This window comes from Eleutherodactylus coqui, unplaced genomic scaffold (assembly GCF_035609145.1).
Source record: "Eleutherodactylus coqui strain aEleCoq1 unplaced genomic scaffold, aEleCoq1.hap1 HAP1_SCAFFOLD_110, whole genome shotgun sequence".
Lineage (NCBI taxonomy): Eukaryota > Metazoa > Chordata > Amphibia > Anura > Eleutherodactylidae > Eleutherodactylus > Eleutherodactylus coqui.
The window spans coordinates 456,199-472,113 of NW_027102186.1; positions in this window are offsets into that span (position 1 = coordinate 456,199).

Consider the following 15,915-nt stretch of genomic DNA (forward strand, 5'->3'; position numbering starts at 1 on the left):
ATCCCTGCATGCGGGTGACACCGCTGCCTCTTTTCTGGGTTACATGCTGGCATTGCTGTCCAACCCTGAGCACGACCCTGCGTCCACAGCGCACACAACATTTTCCCTGCGCAGCGTTCAGCTGCCCTCATGCCACACACTCGCTTCAAAGCCACACCACCCTCATGTCTATTTATAAGTGCGTACTGGATGAGGAGGAACCGGAGGCACACACTGCAGAGAGTTGGCAGGGCCAGGCAGCGACGCTCTTTTAAAGTGTGGGTGATAGCCCACAATGCTGTTGAGAATGGATGATAAATTGACGTACGATCATCATTCCAATCCCGTGCCACCTCCATCACAAAATTGTCAGGAGTCGCGAACGTGGGCATAAAGGGACTCAGGTGCGTGCACTTCTACACATCTCCACAATGCAGCAATACTCTGTGTGGGAAGTACGTGAGCGGGCCCTGGGTCAGGCTCGGTCCCAGCCTCCATCTTGTGTGACCCAAGGTGCCGTGAGTTACATAGCAATGGGAAATCCATGTGTCCCCACACAATTCATTCTGTGTAGGTGTCAGATAGCTCAACACCACAATGGTAAGTCTTTGAGTTCCTTGGGCTCACCTATGCTGTTGGTGCATGAAGATGGTATTACACAGGAAGAAATCAAAGTGCCCAAACATGGCAGAGTTTCACCCCCCAAGGACCTTGGCCTCGGCCCATATTTCTGCCTTAGTCAGTCAGTGTATTTGTGCCAGATAGGTAAAACACTGTGATGGGCAGTCTTTGTGCACCCACAGCATTGGCAAGGCCAAGGAACTCAAACATGGTATTACAAATGAGGAAATGAGAGTGCCCAAACATGGCAGCGTTTCACCCGCCAAGGGCCTCGGCCCACATTTCTACCCTAGTCAGTCAGTGTATTTGTGCCAGACACGAAAAACACCGCAATGGGAAGTCTTTGTGCACTCACAGCATAGGCAAGCCCAAAGAACTGAAAGATGGTATTACACATGAGGAAAACAGAATGCCCAAACATGGCAGATTTTCACCCCGCCAAGGGCTCGGCTTCGGCCCACATTTCTGCCCTAGTCAGTCAGTGTATTTGTGCCAGACAGGTAAAATAACGCAATGGCAAGTCTTTGTGCACCCACAGCATAGGCAAGCCCATAGAACTCAAGGAAAATATTACACATGAAGAAATCAGAGTGCCCAAACATGGCAGAGTTTCACCCCACCAAGGACCTCCGCCTCGGCCCACATTTCTGCCCAATTCATTCTTTGTATGTGTCAGATAGCTTAACAATGCAATGGGGAAGCCTTTATGCACTCACAGTATAGGCGAGCCCCTGGAACCAAAGGACAAAAATAAAGCAGGAAGAAAAGAGAGTGCCCAAACATGGCAGAGTTTACCCCGCCCAGGACCTCGGCCAACACTTCTGGTCATTCAGTGTATTTGTGGCAGATAGATAAAACACAACAATAGGAAAGCTGTCTGCATCCTACCCAAGTCAGTCAGTGAATTTGTCTGCCAGAAGGTAAAAAAACGCAATGGAAAGTATTTTTGCACCCACAGCATAGGTGAGCCCATGAAACTCAAAGACGGTATTACACATAAAGAAATCAGAGCAGCCAAACAAGGCAGTTTCATGCCAAGTACCTCAGCCACGGCTCACACCCTTAGTAATCGTGGGCATAAAGCGGACTCAGATGCTAGTATAGCTGTGAACGTCTTTTTAAATCAGTCACGGTTGCTTTTATCGCTCCAAAGACTGGATGAACCACAAAGAAGTTCAACAGGCCATACCTGTCACAGTTGATTCTTTCCCCCCAGGACTTTGGCCTCTGCCCACACCTTCAGTAATCGTGGGCCTCAAGCGGACTTGGATGCTAGTGCAGCTGTGAACGTCTCATTAATACAATAGCGCTCCTTTTGTTTGGCCCAAACCACTGTCTTGGATAACTGTGGTAAAACGAGAGAAAATACATGTTGCCCACCGCTGATCCCCAGACCCCAAGCAGGAGGAAGAGGTGGCATAATAAAGCTGAGAAACCATGACGGAGGTAGGACCCGCAATACTCTGTGAGGGAAGTATGTGAGCGAGCCCTGGGTCAGGCTCGGTCCCAGCCTCCACCTCGTGAGACCCAAGGTGCTGTGAATTAAATAGCTATGGGAAATCCATGTGTCCCCACACGCTTCATTCTGCGTATGTGTCAGGCAGTAGAACACCGCAATGGGAAACCTTTATGCACCTACAGTATAGGCGGACCCTAATAACATTTCTATAGCAAGAATATAGGCAAACCCCTCAAACCTTTCAGTAGCGAGTGCATAGGTGGACCCCAGTAACAGTTCTGTAGCCAGAGTTAGGCGGACCCCAATCACATTTATGTAACAAGAGTATAGGCAAACCTCTGTAACATTTCTTTACCAAGAGTGTATGCGAACACCTGAAAAAATTTGGTTACCAAGAGTGTAGGCGAAGACCGTAAAAATTAGTTAGATAACAGTATAGGCAAGGGCCTGAAACATGGGTGTACCAAGAGTACAAGTGCACACCTGAAAAATTGCTCAACCGTGAGGGTAGGTGAAACCCATAAACATTTTTTAAAGCTATAGCTTGCTCTTGCTTAATTTGTAACAGAGCCTGGAAGCAGCCCTGTGAAAAAAAATGGTTTCTGTTAAGGTATAAATACTCTTGAAACTTTAAAAAATTGTAAAAAAAATTTTAAACAGAGCCTTTTGGGCCGCAGAAAAATTGGCAGTTCAGCGTGATGACATGCTGTTTTAGGAGGAGGCGTAATAGTATCCGAGAGTGATTGACAAAACTAATTCCCCCCTTTTTATGGTGATAGAGAATGCATTTTTGTCCTGTTGCAGTTAAAAGAATCATTAGGTTCCGCTGCTTTCTGCCGGTGAAGAAGAGAAGTCTGGGGAAATCCAGCATTTGCTCATCTTTATGAGTGTAAGCATGTTGGCACTGGCATTTGACATGTGGGTACACTTATCCATGATGATTCCCCCAGCTGCACTAAACACCCTCTCTGACAAGACGCTAGTGGCAGGGCAGGCCAGCACCTTCAGGGCGCACTGTGCAAGTTTGTGCCATGTGTCCAGCTTTGACACCCAATAGTTGTATGGAGCAGAGGCATCACGGAGGACAGTAGTACAATCGGCTACGTACTCCCTCACCATCTTTTTACAGTGCTCCCTCCGGCTCAGTCTTGACTACGGAGTGGTGACGAGGTCTTGTTGGGGAGCCATAAAGCTGGCAAAGGCCTTGGAGAGTGTCCCCCTGCCTGCGCTTCACATGCTGCCTGATCCTCGCGTCTCCCCTGCAAGTTGGCCTACCAGGGCCCTGTGGTATTGCATCACTCTCGTACCCCTTTCCACTTTGGGAATGAGATTGGAAAGGTTCTCCCTATACTGTGAATCTAGAAGGGTGTACACCCAGTAATCCATGTTGGCCAGAATGCGTCTAACGCGAGGGTCATGGGAAAGGCAACCTAACATGAAGTCAGCCATGTGTGCCAGGGTCCCAGTATGCAACACATCGCTGTCCTCACTAAGAAGATGACTTTCAGGATCCTCCACCTCCTCTTCAGCCCATACATGCTGAACAGATGAGAGGCAAGCAGTATGGGTACCCTCTGCAGTGTGCCCAGCTATCTCTTCCCCCTCCTGCTCCTGCTCCTCCCTCTCCTCCTCCTCCTCCTCCAGAACACGCTGAGACTTAGACATGAGGAATGGTCTGGCTATCAAGCGACATACTGTCATCCCCATCTCCTATTCCAACCATAAAGCGCCGGCCTTTATGCTTAGCAGCGAACTTCTCAGAAGGCAAAGCATCGGGATGGTAACACTAATGATGGCCGCATCGCTGTCACCATCTGGGTGAACTCCTCAAATTTTGCGAGGACCTGGCAGATATCTGCCATCCATGCCCACTCCTCAGTAAAGAATTGTGGAAGCTGACTACCACTCCACCGCCCATGTTGTAGCTGGTATTCCACTATTGCTCTATGCTGCTCATACAGCCTGGCCAACATGTGCAGCGTAGAATTCCAGCGTGTGGGCACATCGCCCAGCAGTCGGTGCTCTGGCAGCTGAAACCGACGTTGAAGGGTCCTTAGGGTAGCAGCGTCCGTTGTGGACTTGCGGAAATGTGCACAGACGCGGCGCACCTTGCTGAGCAGGTCAGACAAGTGGGGGTAGTTTTTCAGAAACCGCTGAACCACCAGATTGAAGACATGGGCCAGGCATGGCACGTGTGTGAGGCTGCCGAGCTGCAGAGCCGCCACCAGGGTACAGCCGTTGTCACATTCGACCATGGCCGGTTGGAGGCTCAGCGTGAAAAACCAGAGGTCGGTCTGCGTTGTCAGACCCTGCAACAGCTCGGGGGCCATGTGCCTCTTGTCACCTAAGCTGATTAGTTTTAGCACGGCTTGCTTACGCTTGCCCACCCCTGTGCTGCTGTGCAGCGCTACCGACTGCTGGCGAGTAGAGATGAGCGAGCACACTCGTCCGCGATTGATGCTCGTTCGAGCATTAGGGTACTCGAGATGCTCGTTTCTCGAGACGAACACCACGCGGTACTCGAGTCAATTGCATTTCCTTCCCAGCATGTTTAGCGCCATTTTCTAGCCAATAGACATGCGGGGAAGGCATTACCACTTCCTGCTGTGACGTGCCAGTTAGAGATGAGTGAGCGTTCTCGTCCGAGCTTGATACTCGTTCGAGTATTAGGGTACTCGAGATGCTCGTTACTCGTGATGAGCACCACGCGGTGTTCAAGTCAATTCCATTTCCTTCCCTGAAAAATTTGCGCCATTTTCTGGCCAATAGACATGCAGGGAAGGCATTACAACTTCCTTCTGTGACGTTCCAGTCCTATCCCCCACCCCCCTGCAGTGAGTGGCTGGTGAGATCAAGTGACCGCCTAGTATATAAAGTGGGGCCGCCCGCGGCTCGCCACAAACACACGCTGGCAGAGATTAGGGACAGTGCTGCTGCTATAGGGAGAGTGTTAGTGTCTACAAGAACCCCAACGGTCCTTCTTAGGGACACAGCTCAACTAGTGCACTACTGTTTTGGCTGCTGGGAGCAGTTGTGCACTTTTTTTTTTTTTGTATGCGTGCAGCCCCATTACAGCTATAGCGTTCTCAGGCTGCAGTCTGTTCTATGTAGTATAGGGGAAGAATTGGTGAGGCAGGGACAGTGTTAGTGTGGAATCCTGTCTACAACAATCCTTCTTAGGGCTACCTGCGACCGTGTGCATTTAACTCCGTGGTTGCTGTGAGTTGTAGTACCTTAGTATTGCACAGCAAGGTCTGCGTTCAGCATTCAGTAAAATTTTTTGCTGGGTGCAGTTAGCGTAACGTAAGCGCTGTCTGCCTCCAAGTGCAGCCAAGAAACCACAATTTTTTTTTAAACGCTGTGTTAGCCCTCAGCTGCCTGCACAGTGTATGGTGGCAGACACCCATAGAGGGAAAGTCCAATACACGCTCCATAGCCTGCATTGCATTGAAAAAAACTAATTTTAAAATAGAAATCCTTTTTAAGGCTGCCTGTCACCCAGTGCATTTCACTGCGTGGCCTGTGGGGCTTGAGGTGCATCAAAACTGCACATTGCAGAGCAAGGTCTGCATTCAGCCTTCAGTTAAATCTTTTGCTTGGTGCAGTTAGAGTAACGTAAGCGCTGTCTGCCTCCAAGTGCACGCCAAGAAACCACAAATTTTTTTCAACGCTCTGTGTTAGCCCTCAGCTGCCTGCACAGTGTATGGTGGCAGACACCCATAGAGGAAAAGTCCAATACACGCTCAATAGCCTGCATTGCATTGAAAAAAACTAATTTTAAAAAAGAAATCCTTTTTACGGCTACCTGTGACCCAGTGTTTTTCACTGCGTGGCCTGTGGGACTTCAGGTGCATCCAAACTGCATAGTGCACAGCAAGGCCTGTGTGCAGCCTTCATTTAAATTTTTTGCTGGGTGCAGTTAGCGTAACGTAAGCGCTGTCTGCCGCCAAGTGCACGCCAACATACAACACATTTTTTACACCGCTCTGTGTTAGTCATCAGCTGCATGCACAGTGTACGGTGACAGAGGGAAAGTCCAATACACGCTGTATAGCCTGCATTGCATTGAAAAAAACAGGTATTAAAAAAGAAATCCATTTTTACGGCTACCTGTGACCCAGTGCATTTGACTGCATGGCCTGTGGGACTTCAGGTGCATCACAATTGCATATTGCACAGCTAGTCCTGCTTGCATCCTTCCTTATAATTTATCTCTGGCTTCATTTTGCGTTATATAACCGCTGGCAGCCACCAACTGCGCGGCAATACTTGACAAACATTTTTACACCGCTCAGTGTCTGCTCAATTCTTAATCCACCATGATGAGGGGTAGGGGTAGAGGACGTGGACGCGGTCGAGGGCGCGGAGTTCCACGTGAGGGTGTGGGCATAGGCCCAGTTCCTGGTGCTGGTGAATCGCAGCCAGCTGCTGCGGGATTACGAGAGAGTTTCTGGGGTCCCCAGCTTCATATCACAATTTTTGGGTCCACGTCGTAGACCTTTATTAAAAAACGAGCAGTGTGAGCAGGTCCTGTCGTGAATGGCAAAAAGTGCATCCAGCTATCTATCGACCACCCAGTCTTCTACGCCGTCCACTGCTGCAACTCTGAATCCTCTGGCTGCTGCTCCTCCTTCTTCCCAGCCTCCTCACTCCATGAAAATGACACATTCTGATGAGCAGGCAGACTCCCAGGAACTGTTCTCGGGCCCCTGCCCAGATTGGGCAACAATGGTTCCTCTGCCACCGGAGGAGTTTGTTGTGACCGATGCCCAACCTTTGGAAAGTTCCCGGGGTCCGGGGAATAAGGCTGGGGACTACCGGCAACTGTCTCAAGAGCTTTCAGTGGGTGAGGAGGATGATGACGATGAGACACAGTTGTCTATTAGTGAGGCAGTAGTAAGGGCAGTAAGTCCGAGGGAGGAGCGCACAGAGGATTCGGAGAAACAGCCACTGGACGATGAGGTGACTGACCCAACCTGGTGTGATAAGCCAACTGAGGACAGGTCTTCAGAAGGGAAGGCAATTGCAGCCGCAGGACAGATTGGAAGAGGCGGTGGGGTGGCCAGGCGTAGAGGCAGGGCCAGAGTGAATAATCCACCAGCTGTTTCCCAAAGCACACCCTCGCGCCAAGTCACCGTGCAGAGGCCGAGGTGCTCAAAGGTGTGACAGTTTTTCACTGAGACCGCGGACGACCGACGAACTGCGGTGTGCAACCTTTGTCGTGCCAAGATCAGCCGGGGAGCCACCACCACCAGCCTCACCACCACCAGCATGCGCAGGCATATGATGGCCAAGCACCCCACAAGGTGGGACGAAGGCCGTTCACCGCCTCCGGGTTGCACCACTGCCTCTCCCCCTGGGCCCCAACCTGCCACTGAGATCCAACCCACCTCTCACGACACAGGCACGAGCATCTCCTTGCCTGGACCCACACCCTCACCTCCGCTGTCCTCGGCCCCATCCAGCAATGTCTCTCAGCGCAGCATCCAGCTGTCGCTAAGAGAATCGTTAGAGTGAAAGCGCAAATACGCCGCCACGCACCCGCACGCTCAAGCTTTAAATTTTCACATAGCCAAATTGATCAGCCTAGAGATGCTCCCGTACAGGCTTGTGGAAACGGAGGCTTTCAAAAACATGACGGCGGCGGCCCTGCGCTACTCTGTCCCCAGTCGCCACTATTTTCCACGGTGTGCCATCCCAGCCCTGCACGACCACGTCTCCCGCAACATTGTACGCGCCCTCACCAACGTGGTATCTGGGAAGGTCCACTTAACAACGGACACATGGACATTCACTGGTGGGCTGGGCCACTATATCTCCCTGACGGCACATTGGGTGAATTTAGTGGAGCCTGGGACCGAGTCAGAGCCTGGGACCGCTCACGTCCTACCCACCCCCAGAATTGCGGGCCCCAGATCGGTGCTGGTATCTGCGGCGGTGTATGCTTCCTCCACTAAACCTTCCTCCTCCTGCGCAACCTCTGCCTCGCAATCCAGATGTGTCAGCAGCAGCACGTCGCCAGCAGTCCGTGTCGCATGGCGCGGCAGCACAGCGGTGGGCAAGCATCAGCAAGCCATGCTGAAACTACTCAGCTTAGGAGAAAAGAGGCACACGGCCCACGAACTGTTGCATGGTCTGACAGAGCGGGCCAACCGCTGGCTTTCACCGCTGAGCCTCCAACCGAGCATGTTCGTGTGTGACAACGGCCGTAACCTGGTGGCAGCTCTGCAGCTCGGCAGCCTCACGCACGTGCCATGCCTGGCCCACGTCTTTAATTTGGTGGTTCAGCGGTTTCTGAAAGGCTACCCACAATTGTCAGACCTCCTCGGCAAGGTGCGCCGGGTCAGCGCACATTTTCGCAAGTCCAACACGGACGCTGCCACCCTGCGGACCCTGCAACATAGGTTTAATCTGCCAGTGCACCGACTGCTTTGCGACGTGCCCATATGGGCACTGGATGGCAGATATGGAGTGGGCCTGGATGGCAGATATCTGCCAGGTCCTTGGAAACTTTGAGGAGTCTACCCAGATGGTGAGCGGCGATGCTGCAATCATTAGCATCACCATTCCCCTGCTATGCCTGTTGAGAAGTTCCCTGCAAAGCATAAAGGCTGATGCTTTGCGGTCGGAAATGGAGGCGGGGGAAGACAGTATGTCGCTGGATAGTCAGAGCACCCTCATGTCTATATCTCAGCGCGTCGAGGAGGGGGAGGAGCCTGAGGAGGAGGAAGGGGAAGAGACAGCTGGGCCCACTGCAGAGGGTACCCATGCTGCTTGCCTGTCATCTGTTCAGCGTGTATGGCCTGTGGAGGAGGAGGATCCTCAAAGTGATCTTCCTAGTGAGGACAGCGATGTGTTGCGTACAGGTACCCTGGCACACATGGCAGACTTCATGTTAGGATGCCTTTCTCGTGACCCTGGAGTTAGACGCATTCTGGCCACTACGAATTACTGGGTGTAAACACTGCTCGACCCACGGTATAAGGAGAACCTTTCCACTCTAATTCCCAAAGAGGAAAGGGGTTCAAGAGTGATGCAATACCACAGGGCCCTGGTCGACAAACTGATGGTAAACTTCCCATCTGACAGCGCTAGTGGCAGAAGGCGCAGTTCTGAGGGCCAAGTAGCAGGGGAGGTGCGGAGATCAGGCAGCATGTTCAGCACAGGCAGGGGGACACTCTCCAAGGCCTTTGCCAGCTTTATGCCTCCCCAGCAAGACTGTGTCACCACTCCCCAGTCAAGGCTGAGTCGGAGGGAGCACTGTAAAAGGATGGTGAGGGAGTACGTAGCCGATCGTACCACCATCCTCCGTGATGCCTCAGCTTCATACAACTATTGGGTGTCAAAGCTGGACACGTGGCACGAACTTGCGCTGTATGCCCTGGAGGTGCTTGCTTGCCCTGCCGCTAGCGTCTTGTCAGAGAGGGTGTTTAGTGCAGCTGGGGGAATCATCACGAACAAGCGTACCTGCCTGTCAACTGACAGTGCCGACAGGCTTACACTCATAAAGATGAACAAAGCCTGGATTTCCCCAGACTTCTCTTCTCCCCCAGTGGACAGCAGCGGTACCTAAAGATTATTTTCGCTGCAACTGCGGATGCAAGCAGTGTTCTCTTTCACCGTAAAAATTGGGGACCTTTACCTTTGTCAATCTGTGTATGATATGCGTCCTCCTCCTTCTGCTCCTCCTCTTGAAACCTCACATAATCACCCCGAACGGGCAATTTTTCTGTGGCCCAAAAGGCTCATATAACTTTTGTAAACAATATTTATACGTTTCAATTCTCATTAAAGCATTGAAACTTCCACCTGAACCAATTTTTTTTTAACTGGGCTGCCTCCAGGCCTAGTTACAAATTAAGCCACAGTAAGCTAAGCGATTAATGGGTTTCACCTGCCCTCTGGGTTGGGCATGGGCAATTTGTCTGGGGTACATTTGTACTGTTGGTACACCAATTTTTTGGGCCCTCACCTACAATGTAATCCAAGTAATTTTTATGGGCTTCGCCTGCACCCATGGTACACCACTGTGTCTGGGGTTGGCCTACACTTTTGCTACAGAAATGTAACTCTGTTCTGCCTACCTATACTTCTGCCACAGTAATGCTAGAGGGGTCTGCCTATACTTCTGCAACAGAAATGTAACTTCGGTCTGCCAATACTTCTGCTCCTGAAATGTTACCTTAGTTTGTGTATACTGTTACTACTGTAATGTTACTAATACTGGCCTCTGCCTATACTGCTGCTACGTAAATGTTACTGGGGCCTGTCTATACTGCTACTACTGAAATGTAACAAATACTGGGCTCTGCTCATACTGCTTCTACGGAAATGTTACTGGGGTCTGTCTATACTGCTACTACTGAAATGTAACTAATGCTGGGCTCTGCCCATACTGCTTCTACGGAAATGTTACTGGGGCCTGTCTATACTGCTACTACTGAAATGTTAAAAATACTGTGCTCGGGGGGGGGGGGGCGGAGCCAGCCGAGCAGGAAGGAGGACGCAGCCTGCCGAATTCCTCACAAAAGCTGAGCTTCTTGAGACCCTGCGCCTTCCCTGCACCCCGGATCAACCGGCCACCGCTGCACTTCCCTTCTCGAGAGGAACAGGGAGACACCACTTAGGACCAGAACGGAGGAGACCGCGGACGTGGCCTACTCCGGCGGCCGCATCGCCGGCCTAAATTTTCGGGCGCTGGCGGCCGGCGCTGACGTCATCAGCCTCGTACGAGCCACCGTTGGTAAGCACAAGGTCAGCCAAGCCAGCGGAATGCTGGGGGAGCTCAAACCTGAGCGGCGCCACTATCCTCACCCGGTACTAGAGGACGGGAGAGCGGGGGAATAATACGGGGACTGCGCCCCCCCTCCCCCCACGGAGGCCGGAGTATAATAAGCCCAGCTTTCAGGGCACAAGAGGACTCGGGACTGGTGCTGTACGGCGCCCCCCCCCTCCTTCTTCCTCTCCCCGACATTAGGGGCACAGGGAGCGGGAAACAGCGCGGGAATTGCAGTTCCCCTCCCCCCCCCCAAACTCAAGCCACCATCAGTCTTGCCTTAGGCATTTTCAGTGAGAGGAGAGGGGGACTTGCACATAAACAGAATCTAAGACACCCCTCATTGACTTCGCCTGGAAAGCCCCCTCATCTCCAGTTTAAGGCTAACGGCAGACTTATAGTCTTAAAAGAGAACCCAGAGGTTCTTCTGGCAAAGTGCCAAAATCAACCTTACTGACACGCAGCGTGCAGGGACCACTGTAGAACCTGCAGAATTACTAGCGTACAGCTGCCGCCGTATTCCACGCGTAATCACCACGCAAAGACGTACAACGAGCATATTCCCCGCTTTGCTCCTACGCTTGTACCCTCCCAGCTTTATGAGGCAAACTATACTCCACTGCTCAAAAAAGTGAAAAATCAACTCACGCAATTCAACATACCACTAATATCGTGGCTGGGAAGGAAAAACCTTATTTCCACTTACATACTCCCACCAATCATCTATATCCTACATACGGTCCCAATAGCAGCCCCGACTTCCTTTTTCTTGCAATTACATAAACTGCTCAGAGACTACATATGGGGAGGCCATAAACCACGGCTGGCATTCTCCCTCCTGACTCAAAAACGCCCCCATGGAGGCACTGGCCTTCCAAATCTACAGCTATACCATAAAGCGATCCACATTGCACGATGGATCTCCCTAATAGACAATAGGATATCTACCCCCACATTAGATATTGAGAGAGCGCTATTGGGAAAAGACAACCAAGTGTTACTATGGATAAATGCCCCCCCCCCCCCCCGGCAAACAAACACACTTCAGCCCCATCACAAAATGCACAATAAAAATCCACCCGCCCAGGGGCTACAGAGGTAAAATTCCTCCCTCCAATGGCCCCAGCTTCGTTGATACCAGCTATTCTAGCAAACAAACCACTCAAACGCGAGGGGATATGGGACAAACTTGAGGACCTCACAACATACAACGTCCTCATGGGCCCCAATCTAACAAACCAGGTGCAAATAGACACATGCCTTCCATCCCGCCCCTTAAACTTCCTAAATAGAGCCAGTCTCTACCACACCCTGAGACAATTTCAATTAACTAACTCAAACAACCTAAGAGACCCACTCTGGTACGAGTCATACATCACCTTGACCTCGCACCCTAAGAGATTGGTCAGTCAACTCTACAAGGGCCTCCTCTTAACGACTGCCCCCGAAAGGCCCTGGTTCCTCAGAGAGAGAGCTAGGCCTCAACCTTAGCAGGGAGGAGATACTTAGGGTTCTGAAAAACTCGCACGGATTTTCTAGGTGTGTCTGTATCCAAGAGAACTCATATAAGACCCTAACTAGATGGTATAGGACCCCCGCCACAACCTCTAAAAAATTCCCTACATTATCAGACAGATGCTGGAGGTGTGAGGAAAAGAGAGGAACTGCTCAGCATATCTGGTGGCAATGCGCCAAAATCAAACCCTTTTGTCAATTAATCACCGACCTTATCAATAAAATCTGCCACATAGCGTACTCTTTTAGACCTGAGGAGATCCTAATTTGGCTGCCTACAAAGCAATTTAAACCATCCACTAAGAATTTACCAACAACCCTGCTGACGGCGGCTAAGCTGTTGATCCCTCTCTTCTGGCGGAAAAAAGATATCCCACAAATCTCTCAGTGGATAGAGAAAGTCTCACAAATCTTCCGATTTGAAGAAATACTGGCCTGGGAAAATAACTCAAGAGACGCATTCACAACACTCTGGACACCATGGATCCAATTCCAGGGAAATAGAAATAACCCCGATACTTAAAATATAACTACTACAGCAATACACAGAGATCTGCCACGCCCTGCCTACCTACTCAAAAGAGTGTATCTTGCCGAATGTTTTCTTCCCCTCTCCCTCTCCCCATACCCCCCCCCCCCTCCCTCATACCTAACCCTTGTTTTCCCCAAGTTTGAGCCAATTATGTGCCTTCTTCCTTCATGTTTACAACATTAGTTACGGCCTGGTATTATTAACATAAATCTTATTGATAGGTCCTGCGAGACCTGACTGTACTTGTAACGCAATGGCTCTGTTTTCCAACTTATTAATAAAAAGAAATAGTTTTAAAAAAAAATACTGTGCTCTCCCTATACTGCTGCTACGGAAATGTTAATCTGCTGCTTTGCCTATACTGCTTCTACGGAAATGTTACTGGGGCCTCTCTATACTGCTACTACTGAAATGTTACTAATACTGGGCTCTGCCCATACTGCTTCTGCGGAAATGTTACTGGGGCCTGTCTATACTGCTACTACTGAAATGTAACAAATACTGGGCTCTGCCCATACTGCTTCTACGGAAATGTTACTGGGGCCTGTCTATACTGCTACTACTGAAATGTAACAAATACTGGGCTCTGCCCATACTGCTTCAACGGAAATGTTACTGGGGTGTGTCTATACTGCTACTACTGAAATGTAACTAATGCTGGGCTCTGCACATACTGCTTCTACGGAAATGTTACAGGGACCTGTCTATACTGCTACTACTGAAATGTTAAAAATACTGGGATCTCCCTATACTGCTGCAACGGAAACGTTAATCTGCTGCTTTGCCTATACTGCTTCTAAGGAAATGTTACTGGGGCCTCTCTATACAGCTACTACTGAAATGTTACTAATACTGGGCTCTGCCCATACTGCTTCTACGGAAATGTTACTGGGGTCTGGCTATACTGCTACTACTGAAATGTAACTAATGCTGGGCTCTGCACATACTGCTTCTACGGAAATGTTACAGGGACCTGTCTATACTGCTACTACTGAAATGTTAAAAATACTGGGCTCTCCCTATACTGCTGCAACGGAAACGTTAATCTGCTGCTTTGCCTATACTGCTTCTAAGGAAATGTTACTGGGGCCTCTCTATACAGCTACTACTGAAATGTTACTAATACTGGGCTCTGCCCATACTGCTTCTACGGAAATGTTACTCGGGTCTGGCTATACTGTTACTACTGAAATGTTACAAATACTGGGCTCTCCCTATACTGCTGCTACGGAAATGTTACTGGGCCCTGTCTATACTGCTACTACTGAAATGTAACAAATACTGGGCTCTGCCCATACTGCTTCTATGGAAATGTTACTGGGGTCTGGCTATACTGCTACTACTGAAATGTTACAAATACTGGGCTTTCCCTATATTGCTGCTATGGAAATGTTACAGGGGTCTGTCTATACAGCTGCAAATGAAATGTTACTGGGGTCTGTCAATATTGCTGTAAATGAAATGTTACTGGGGTCTGTCTATACTGCTGCAAATGAAATGTTACTGGGGTCTGTCTATACTGTTACTACTGAAATGCTACTGGGCTCTGCCTAGACTGCTGCTACTGAAATGCTACTGGAGTATGTCTATACTGCTGCAAATGAAATGTTACTGGGATCTGTCTATACTGTTACTACTGAAATGTTACTGGGCTCTGCCTAGACTGCTGCTACTGAAAAGTTACTGGAGTCTGTCTATATTGCTGCATATGAAATGTTTCTGGGGTCATCCTACACTGCTGCTACGGAAATGTTAAAGGGGTCTGTTTATACTGTTACTACTATTGAAATGTTACTGGGGTCTGTCTGCACTGCTGGAACTGAAATGTGACTGGGGTCTCTCCCTACTGTTAGTACTGAAATGTTAATGGGGTCTGTCTGCACTGCTGCAACTGAAATGTTACTGGAGCTTGTCGATACTGATACTACTGAAATGTTACTGGGGTCTGTACCTACTGCTGCAAATGAAATCTTACTGGGGTCTGTCTGCACTTCTGGAACTGAAATGTTACTGGGGCCTGTCATACTGATACTAATGAAATGTTACTGGGGTCTGTCCCTTCTGCTGCCAATGAAATGTTACTGGGGTCTGTCTGCACTGCTGGAACTGAAATGTTACTGGAGCCTGTCGCTACTGAGACTACTGAAATGTTACCGAGGTCTGAACCTACTGCTGCCAATGCAATCTTACTGAGGTCTGTCTGCACTGCTGGAACTGAAATGTTACTGGGGCCTGTCCGTACTGATACTACTGAAATGTTACTGGGGTCTGTCCCTACTGCTGCCAATGAAATGTTACTAGGGTCTGACTGCACTGCTGGTACTGAAATGGTACTGGGGTCTGTCCCTACTAATACTACTGAAATATTACTGGGGCCTGTCTGTACTGCTGGAACTGAAATGTTACCGTGGCCTGCTATATTGATACTACTGAAAAGTTACTGAGGTCTGTCTGCACTGCTGGAACTGAAATGTTACTATCATCTCTCCCTACTGTTAGTACTGAAATGTTTCTGAGGTCTCTCCCTACAAATAGTACTGAAATCTTACTGGGGTCTGTCTGCACTGCTGGAACTGAAATGTTACTGGGGCCTGTGCCTACTGATACTACTGAAATGATACTGGGGTCTGTCCCAACTGCTGCCAATGAAATGTTACTGGGGTCTGACTGCACTGCTGGAACTGAATTGTTACTGGGGTCTCTCCCTACTGTTAGTATTGAAATGTTACTGGGGTCTGTCTGCACTGCTGGAACTGAAATGTTACTGGGGCCTATCCCTACTGATACTACTGAAATGTTACTGGGCTCTGTCCCTACTGCTGACAATGAAACCTTACGGGGTCTGTTCCTACTGCTGACAATGAAATGTTACTGGGGTCTGACTGCACTGCTGGAACTGAAATGTTACTGGGGTCTCTCCCTACTGTTAGTACTGAAATGTCACTGGGGGTCTGTCCCTACTAATACTACTGAAATGTTACTGGGGTCTGTCTGCACTGTTGGAACTGAAATGTTACTGGGGTCTGTCCCTAC